Source organism: Carcharodon carcharias, chromosome 5 (assembly GCF_017639515.1).
Source record: "Carcharodon carcharias isolate sCarCar2 chromosome 5, sCarCar2.pri, whole genome shotgun sequence".
NCBI lineage: Eukaryota > Metazoa > Chordata > Chondrichthyes > Lamniformes > Lamnidae > Carcharodon > Carcharodon carcharias.
Genome location: NC_054471.1, coordinates 60,972,899 through 60,982,830, shown reverse-complemented (window position 1 = coordinate 60,982,830; position 9,932 = coordinate 60,972,899). Strand labels below are relative to the sequence as shown.

The window sequence follows — 9,932 nt, the reverse complement described above, 5'->3', positions numbered from 1 at the left end:
CCCCCTTGTGTCTTGGTTTTCATGCTCAGTAGCCATCAGAAATAACATTTCCCTATTTCTTCCATAATTTTTGAACCTTTCTTCTCAGGGTCCTGCAACTAATAGATAGTCCAATACGCAGCAACCGAAGGTTCCTGTTTAAAATTTATGACAAGGAGTGTACAAGAAAATCATTTGCAAAAAAAAAATACAAGGCTAAGAGTGCACATTTTAGTATTTCTATCCTTAATGTCACCATTAGCACATCCTTTAGCTAATATCACCAACATCAACTCCCCTTTTCCTTTTGTTTATGATATCTTTGGCAATCTCTCCTTTGCCTCCACCTATCACTGGCCCTCTATCCAGCTCTAATTGCCCCACCCCCCTTAAACAGCTTATATTTCACCACATTTCTATTTCTCTTTAATTCTGATGAAGAGTCATACAGACTCAAAATGTGAACTCTGTCTTCCTCTCCACAGATGCTGTCAGACCTGCTGAGTTTTTCCAGCAATTTTTGTTTTTTGTTTCAGATTTCCAGCATCTGCAGTATTTTGCTTTTATCTTAGTGTTTAATTGACTGCCACTTTTCTTTCAGGAATGCCGACCTTGAAGAAGTATTGCTCTTTTCTCTGACAGCATTTCCGCTTGTCTCTTTTGCCCTGTTCATCTTCATTGCTTTCCATTTCTCTCCTGGTGTTTGACAAGGTATCTACGAAAACTTGCTTTCACAACTGTGATGGTCCATGTAATAAGTCATTCTTCAGAGGAATCACTTTACATTGCTTGCATATATAAAAACTCTTGTCCTGTCAGCTTTCTTAAGGGCTACTTACTTTTGTAGAATTCATGACCTTCAGGATCCATATTGTCAGAGCGAGATTCGCTAGCAGCAGAATCATCAAGAGGAGGATAAAAAAATAAAGGCACTGCTTTCGCCAGCTGTAAATCCCAACTTTGTAGACATATTTCCTTCCTCAGTGACTATCTCTGTCTCCGACTTACCCCATGTGGATTCCAACTGAAGTTCCATCCCTCATGTTTTGAACCCACCCAGGATTACAGGTATCTCTGGGACATACAACGCTCCTTGGACTGCTGTTCTCATCGCGTCCTGAGATCCGCACTCAGTGCCATACGCTGCTATATGAACACACTTGACTTCTCCCTCCAGCAGCACTGACTCACCCTATCTCAAAGCTGTCCTTGCCAACAGTTTCATTTTATTGTTTGTCTCATCCGACGCCTTAACAAGAAACTTTGTCTCTTTCTTTCAGGTGCAAAGGGACACAAGCTGCAACAACTCATCGACACAAACGCCCATCCAGGACCCTCCACCCCTGCCCATCCTTCTGACCCCATCCCATCTTCTAATCCCAGCCCCAGCCATGTATTCACCATACCCCCTGACCTTCTCCTCTCTGATGTTGAATGTTCAGTGTTCAGCAAAGGACTGAGTTTCATAACCTTACACCCTCAGCTCAATGAATTCCGGGCTTGGCATGATGCTGAACTCTTTTTCCACTGTCTTCATCTCCGTGCTCACTTCTTTGGCCAGGAGTCCTCTCCCATTCAATGGATCCTTTCACCTGCCTCCAATATTCTCCCTCTACCTGGACCCCGCCCTCTGGCCTCTTGCCTGCTCTTGATCTATTCATTGAGAACTGTTGGCGTGACATCAGGCGTCTCAATATCTCTGCTCCTCTCACCTACCCTAACCAGTCTCTCTCTGAACTTGCTGCACTCCATTCTCTCAAGTCCAACTCTGACTTTGTCATCAAACCTGCTGACAAGGGTGGTGCTATTGTTGTCTGGTGCACTGACCTCTACCTCGCAAAGGCTGAACGCTAACTCGCAGACACTTCCTCCTACCTCCTCCTGGACTATGACCCCACGACTAAACATCAGGCCGTTGTTTCCAGGACTGGCACTGACCACATCTCCTCTGGAGATCTTCCCTCCACAGCTTCCAACCTCATAGGCTCCCAACCTCGGACAGCCTGGTTTTACCTCCTACCCAAAATCCACAAACACGACTGTCCCAGCAGACCGATCATGTCAGTCTGGTCCTGCCCCACGGAACTCATTTCTCGCTTTCTTAACTCCATTCTCTCTCCGCTTGTTCAGTCCCTTCCCACCTACATCCGCGATTCCTCTGATGCCCTACATCATATCAACAATTTCCAGTTCCCTGGCATCAACCGCCTCCTCTTCACCATGGACGTCCAATCCATCTACACCTCCATCCCCCACCGGGATGGTCTGATGGCTCTCCGCTTCTTCCTTGAACAGAGGCCCGAACAATCCCCATCCACCACCACTCTCCTCCATCTGGCTGAACATGTTCTCTCACTGAACAATTTCTCCTTCAACTCCTCTCACTTCCTCCAAATAAAAGGTGTGGCTATGGGTACCTGCATGGGCCCCAGCTATGCCTGTCTCTTTATGGGGTATGTGGAACATTCCTTGTTCTAGTCCTACTCAGGCCCCCTCCCACAATTCTTTCTCCGGTAGATTGATGACTGCTTCAGTGCCACTTCATGCTCTCATTTGGACCTGGAAAAATGTATTAATTTTGCTTCCAATTTCTACCCCTCCATCATTTTCACATGGTCCATCACTGGCACTTCCCTTCCCTTCCTTGATCTCTCTGTCTCAATTTCTGATGATAGACTGTCCGCCAATATTCATTACAAACCCACCGACTCCCACAGCTACCTCGACTACAGCTCCTCACACCCCACTTCCTGTAAGGACTCCATCCCATTCTCTCAGTTCTTTCACCTCTGTCGCATCTGTTCTGATGATGCCACTTTCCAAAACAGTTCCTCTGACATGTCTTCCTTCTTCCTTAACCGAGGTTTTCCACCCACGGTGGTTGACAGGGCCCTCAACTGTGTCCGGCCCATCTCCCGTGCATCCGCCCTCACGCCTTCTCCTCCCTTCCAGAAACATGATAGGGTCCCCCTTGTCCCCATTTATCACCCCACTGGCTACCGCATTCAAAGGATCATCCTCCGCCATTTCTGCCAACTCCAACATGATACCACCACCAAACACATCTTTCCTTTACCTCCCTGTCGGCATTCCATAGAGACTGTTCCCTCCGGGACACCCTGGTCCACTCCTCCATCACCCCCTACACCTCAACCCCCTCCTACGTGTCTCACTGCACCTTCCCATGCACCACAGAAGGTACAACACCTGCCCCTTTACTTCCCCCCTCCTCACCATCCATGGGCCCAAACACTCCTTTCAAGTGAAACAGCGCTTCACTTGCACTTCCCTCAATTTAGTCTACTGCATTCGCTGCTCCCAATGCAGTGTCCTCTACATTGGAGAGACCAAACGCAGACTGGGTGACCGCTTTGTGGAACACTTTTGGTCTGTTCGCAAGCATGACCCAGACCTTCCTGTCATTTGCCATTTCAACACACCACTCTGCTCCCATGCCCACATGTCCGTCCTTGGCCAGCTGCAATGTTCCAGTGAAGCTCAACGCAAACTGGAGGAACAGCAGCTCATCTTCCAATTAGGCACGTTACAGCCTTCTGGACTTAACATTGAGTTCAACAACTTCAGATCATGAACTCTCTCCTCCATCCTCACTCTTTTTTATCACCTTTTTTCTAATAATTATTATATATTTTTATATGTATATTTTTCTTTTCCCACCTATTTCTATTATTATTTTTAAAATGTATTTCCATCCATTGTTTTATCTCCACCTTTTAGCCTATTTCGAACCCTTCCCCCCACCCCACCCCCACTAGGGCCACCTGTCACTTGTTCATCCTGCTTTGATGTCATCATTAGCACATCCTTTAGCTAATATCACCACAGTCAACACCCCTTTTCCTTTTGTTTGTTATATCTTTGGCAATCTCTCCTTTGCCTCCACCTACCACTGGCCCTTTATCCTGCTCCACCTGTCCCACCCCCCTCAAACAGCTTATATTTCACCAAATTTCTATTTCTCTTTAGTTCTGATGAAGAGTCATACGGTCTCTAAACATTAACTCTGTCTTCCATCATAGATGCTGTCAGACCTGCTGAGCTTTTCCAGCTATTTTTGTTTTAATTTCAGATTTCCAGTATCTGCAGTATTTTGCTTTTATCTGATTACTAATAGTCGCTTCTAAGCAGGGCTGCGTCGCTTTCTCAATGTGAGGGAGTGGGGACGTGGCGCCGCGCGAAACGGCCCCTGAACAAGTCGTGGGGCGAAATTATTGGATGAGAAACGGGGGTGACAAGGTCGCCCCACCTGCGGTCTGAGGGCCGCTGAATTGTGGCCGTGAGACGCAACACCGAATCCGAGGGACACACGCACACAAACCACACCATTTGTTTGCATGATGCAGCTGCAATTTTCAGTTCCTGTTTAAACTCTGTTGCGGCCGAAGATACGGTAATGATGTTGTGAGGTGCCAATCGCGGGTCTGCCCTTGTGGAATTGTTTCCCCAGTGCCCTTGACAGTGGATGGTGAAAGCGATCAAAGCTCCCGTGGATTTAGAGTTTTATAGAAAGTGCTACAAAGGCTGGGCTGACATTTTACAAAATTCACATAATAAAAATTTTCCAGTGTTTGGTAAGTTGGGCCCATTTCATGCTCACTGTTTAATTTACCCTTTGCTCTCTAGGTCCAACTCTCAGTGAGTGTTTGCAGTAACCGGTTTTAAAAGTTGGGAAGTCAGTAACTGGCTGATTTGGTGGGAGTTCACAACATGTTTTATAGCTGAAATTTTAAATTTTTGTTTTAAATTTCAAAGGTTTTGTTTTAAAGAAAAGCTTCACATCATATATCTTCTATTTGCTTTCCTGGTCTCTGTGATCTGTAATTAAGTTTGTATTTGCGGGCGTTCCGGTGGATTGGATTGCCTTCTGAGACCAGAGATCCAAATCCCAGTTTATTTTGTACGTACAATTTTAGGTGAATTACATTTCAAACAAAGCCCCAAACATCGATCCTTCTAACCTAGTTCCTCATAGTTGTGACTCCGCATGATACACACAAATCCAATCCTGTGTGTTGACAACCTGATCACGCTGTTCGCACCGTTCACCACCTTTAAGCAGCTTCTTGACTGTAAATAAGCTTTCAGCGATTTAGGAGAGCTGGCTGTTGTGCCGATTCTTTGGTTAACATTGGATATTGAAAGGCTTTCTCAAACTAGTAAAAGATCCACCTTCCATGCCTATTGCTGACGCATCGCGATTAACGCTTAGAAGCAATTTTGCTTCCTTATTCGTACCAGCTCACAATCATCAAAACTTTGAAATAGGGCTACATGAGGTAATTGTTTCTTTTTTAGCAACAGGAGAATGCCTGCAGGAAGCTTGACCTCTTTTGTGAACTTTGTAATTGAAAATCACAAGAAGTTTTCACTGCTCACGGACTACCCCCCCCCCCCCCCCCCCCCCCCCCAATAAAAAGAAGAGCTTCCCCATATATTCCCAGGCAGGCTGTTGAAGGGTCATTCGGACTCGAAACGTTAACTGTGCTCCTCTCCACAGATGCTGCCAGACCTGCTGAGTTTTTCCAGGTATTTTTGTTTTTGTTTCCCTGGCAGGCTGTTCATTGCTCACTACAGCCAGGAGGACAGAGAGGAAATAGTCTCAGTTAGGAAACCACTGCATCACCACAATCAAAGTTATACCAGGTAACATTGTAAGACTTGCTCATCCAGCCCTTCTTTTGTTGTGGGATGCTTCATTTCTTGATAGGACTTTATCAGAAGGGACCAAATCCCTTCTGTTATTTGGATGAGGGAGACTGTTTAAGGCACAACATGTAACCTTCAGTTCAAGATTTAAGGGTGTTGTGCTATCCGTCATATTTAGAGATTCATCTTCCCCTCTTCAATTGAAATGGAAGGTTTATGTTCCCAGTTACAGTGAAAACGTGGGCCAAAGTAAGGGACAGATTATGTGCCTAATTTGGTGTTCCCCTGGATGACTGGAATGTTCAGACCTGTTTTTTAGCTCAATGTTGACCAAGCAAACAAAAAGAAGTTCTTCAGATGATACATAGTCTTCTAACAAGAGTGGCGCACAAACCTTTCCTGGGTTGTGACCAGCCTGACTGATGTTCAGTGGCTTTTTAAAAAAAAATCCAGAAAGCATCCCAAGTCTGACTTTTTCCTCTTATGCTTAAGTTCTGTTTTAGTTTGCGTTTGAATGTGAATAGTTTGTCACAACTATCACTGTGGAAAGTAATAAATAAATGTGTAATCAAATTAATCTCCATCTAAATATAAAGGATTGAATTCACAGGCCCTGATGAGTTAGGGAATGGAGCAGGGCTACAACCGCCCCCCCCCCCCCACCCCAAACCCAGAACGATACGGGCAGTCAAACACACTGAAAAGAGGCCCGCTGGGATTTTTCAGTTTCCTAACCAGATGGTGGTGGGGGAGGAGGTTGCAGTTTAACTGACTGGGAATGGGCATCCAGTGGTAGGCTGAACACCGGTGTTCCAGGCAGGCCTAAAGCCCCTCCTCATCTGCCTGGGTGGGGTTGCAACCAAAGGCTGCGCTGCAGAACTTGGCTGCATTTTTTTAAAAATGTGATGCGAGGTGTTGTAGGACCCTCTCAACTACCTACCACCCATTGTTGCTCCTTTCCAGCTGGAAGGACTCTGATTGGCCCTCCAGCTTTGAGAGTCCACCCACTTCACTTAATTGGATAGGGAAATTGTATCCATGCTGGTGTGAGGGGATGCGGGGGGCGGGGGGGGGGGGCAACACATTCGTGAAAATCCCAAAGACTTACTGTTCGCTCCCAGGGGTTGGTTTGGGACCCAGAAACAGTTACCTGGAGGGAAAATCCTAAATATATGCTGTGAAGAAGGATGAACTCAGTAGAATTGTTATTAAGAAGGGAGATGATGTGAATAAAAGTTTTACATCACTGTTTTGTTACCAATTTTTAAAATTCTTCCACTGGATACAAGTATTGCTGGCAGTGCCAGTATTTGTTGCCCACCCCTAATTGCTGCAGTCCATTTGGTGTAGGTACAATCACAGTGCTGTTAGGGAGGGAGTTCCAGGATTCTGACCCAGAAACAATGAAGGAACAGAATGATATAGTTCCAAGTCAGGATGTTGTGTGGCTTGGAGGGGAATTTGTAGGTGTCGTGTTCCTATTCACCTATTGCCCTTGTGCTTCTAGGTGGTAGAAGCTGCGGCTTTAGAAGGTGCTGGTGAAGGAGGCTTGGAGGTTTGCTGCACTGCACCTTGTATATGGCGCACTCTGCTGCTATTATGCATCAGTGATGGGGGAGTGAATGTTTAGAATGATGAATGGGGTGCTAGTCAGCCAGGCTGCTTTGTCTTGGATGGTGCCAAGTATTGTTGGAGCTACAGCCATCCAGGCAATTGGAGAATATGCCATCATGTTCCTGACTTGTGCTTTGTAGATGGTGGACAAGCTTTGGGGAGTCAGGAGATGAGTTACTCACTGCAGAATTCCTAGCCTCTGATCTACACTTGTAGCCATAGTATTTATAAGGCTGGTCCAATTCAGTTCCTGGTCAATGGTATGTTGATGATGAGGCATTCAGTGATGGTAATGTCAAAGAGAGATGGTTAAATTCTCTGTTGTTGGAGGTGGTACTTGTGGCACTAGCTTGGCACTTGTGTGACACAAACAATACTTGCCACTTTTCAGCCCAAGACTGAATGTTATCTAAGTTTTGCTGCATATAGACAAGGAACTCAGTATCTGAGGAATCACAAAGAGTGTTGAACTTTGTGTAAACCCACTTCTGACCTTATGATGAGGGAAGATCACTGATGAAGCAGCTGATGAACTTAGATCACTACCCGAAGAAACTCCAGCAGCGATATTCTGGGGCAGACATGATCGACTTTCAACAACTACAACTATCATCATTTGTGCTAAGTATGGCTCCAGTTAACTCTGAAGCTCAAATGTACCCCTGTCAGGGTGGGCACAGATTCAGTTTCTTCCCATGCACTTGAATTCCTAAGCTCTGGGGCGGTGCTCAGAAAGCTGTAGCTATCTATTCCTCCAAATGGTTTATTTCTTGGATTACTTTTCTACACTTGTCTGTTACTTCATATCAGTATAATTAGAGCCTTAGCAGGAGGCTGCCTACCAGTAGGTTGATTGGGCTACACTTATTATGTCACCTGAGAACCTGAGATAATTAGGAGAAAAAAATGGGGAATAGAGAGTGTTTACATTTTAAATTTGAAAATTACTGAATTGTTGCAAACTACAAAGAGAGATCATAGAACTGGCGCAAGCCACAATCGCATTAATATTTTAGAGTTTGAACTCCAGCATGGAACAAACATTTCCCCATGCCTATTTTTAAAAGTTATCATTAAGTACAGTATCTGAACTGATTATTTAAAATCCGGTATCCATTAATTATTTTTATAGCTATTTGGTGCAACTGGTGTGAACCAGAATCTCAAACTCCTTCTGCTCTTTCCCCCTTACCCAGCTTTCCTTCATTCAAATATAATTACCATTTTTATTTCTTTTACCACCTCCCATTTATTAACATTGAAATTGTGTACTTTTATTTACCATTTCCACCATCTTATCACTATTGCCACTTGCTTTCTTTCTGCAAATTATTTACACTTTCTTGTTTTCTGTAAATGTATAATAAATATATTTATATAGTATGCAAATTTGGGTAGCATTTCTGCCAGACCCAAATGCAAATCATTTCTCACAGTAAACAGAAGTGTTCCTAAAACAGAACCTGATGGCGCTCCGCTACCAACTTCTAACCAGTCTGAGAAACTGCCCTTAACACCCAAGACGTGATATTAACGAAGGGCAGTTAGAGACCCAGGAAATTTCAACATTCGGGTCTCATTTAAATAATGGTAGGTGTAATAGACTTCAAAATTACTTAATTTACAGTGAAGTGTTTTATTGATGTTCTGAGAACATGAAAGAAACTGTGTAAAGGCAAGTCCTTTCTTATTTCTTGTTTTATTAAATTTCTGAGTTGTTTTATTTCTGCTCTCCTGCTGCATCAGTGGGTAGATGCATACTGTTAGTGTAGCTCTGAGATGTCAAGATCAAGAAGACACAAATACCTAGTAGTATTGGGTTAGGCAAGTTTTTTAGTTGGGGTTATGGCGGGAACGGTGTGGTTAGCCTTAGTGTCCCTGAGCTGGGGTGGAGGTGGGTTGCAAAATTTCATGCATGGTTCTTACTCCAAAGTGCTAGAAAGCTTGTAGTTTTGGACATATACTGAGCTCTAGGAAGCACCTTTTCCACATTAAGGATACCATGTAAATGCAAGCCATTGTTATATTGAATTTGTTCTCAATGCCATATATAGTTGAATGGTATTCATTGTCTAGGTTTACTTATGTAGTATGGCTAGATTGTGCAGGGCTACCAACACTCCTGGAAATGTATCCTGCTGCAGTTAAGAAAAAGAAAATTTACATTGAGGTGGAGTGCAGTGGAATATTCGTTGCATTGTTGCCAACATATTTCTAAACTGTTTTTAATGACTGCTCTACACAATTGTATTGATCTCTGTGTTGTGATCAAGTATCAGTGCCTTAACATTGGGAATATTAAAACTCATGGGTTGCAAGTCACATTCAAATACCTAGGGGGGAAAAAAGCAATCATAACACACTTTGTCAAATGCTATGTTGCATTTTAATATAAGACTCTTCATTTTGTTACATTTCTTTTAACATTTATTTATTTTGTTCATTTTCACAACATTTGTTTATGATCCTTTTGCATAATCAGAATACTTAGTAGATTCCCATGCAAAATGATGTTTAAACAAAATGAATATCAGACTGAATATAAGACACCTGGGAACGCAATACCATGTATTTTGTAGGTGAGTCTACTCAATTGCTTAAAATAGTGTCAAACTTGAAACCTGTGGTATTTTCTATATTATGTGACTTTCAAAAAAAAATGCCATGTATTT

General features: G+C 43.6%; 1 protein-coding gene across 5 annotated transcripts in view; it reads left to right on the top strand.

Annotated features, from left to right (window-relative positions):
- The first annotated feature begins 4,139 nt into the window (after positions 1-4,139).
- si:dkey-261l7.2 overlaps positions 4,140-9,932 on the top strand; it is a 32,493-nt gene continuing 26,700 nt past the window's right edge. The window contains exons 1-3 of one of the 5 annotated variants that reach the window (XM_041188127.1): positions 4,140-4,571; positions 8,721-8,850; positions 9,743-9,839. The gene's annotated coding sequence lies outside the window, so the exon portion shown is untranslated. Of the gene's footprint in view, positions 4,572-8,696; positions 8,851-9,742; positions 9,840-9,932 lie in introns of all 5 variants that reach the window. The other 4 variants (XM_041188131.1, XM_041188129.1, XM_041188128.1 and 1 more) reach the window with 4 other exon arrangements.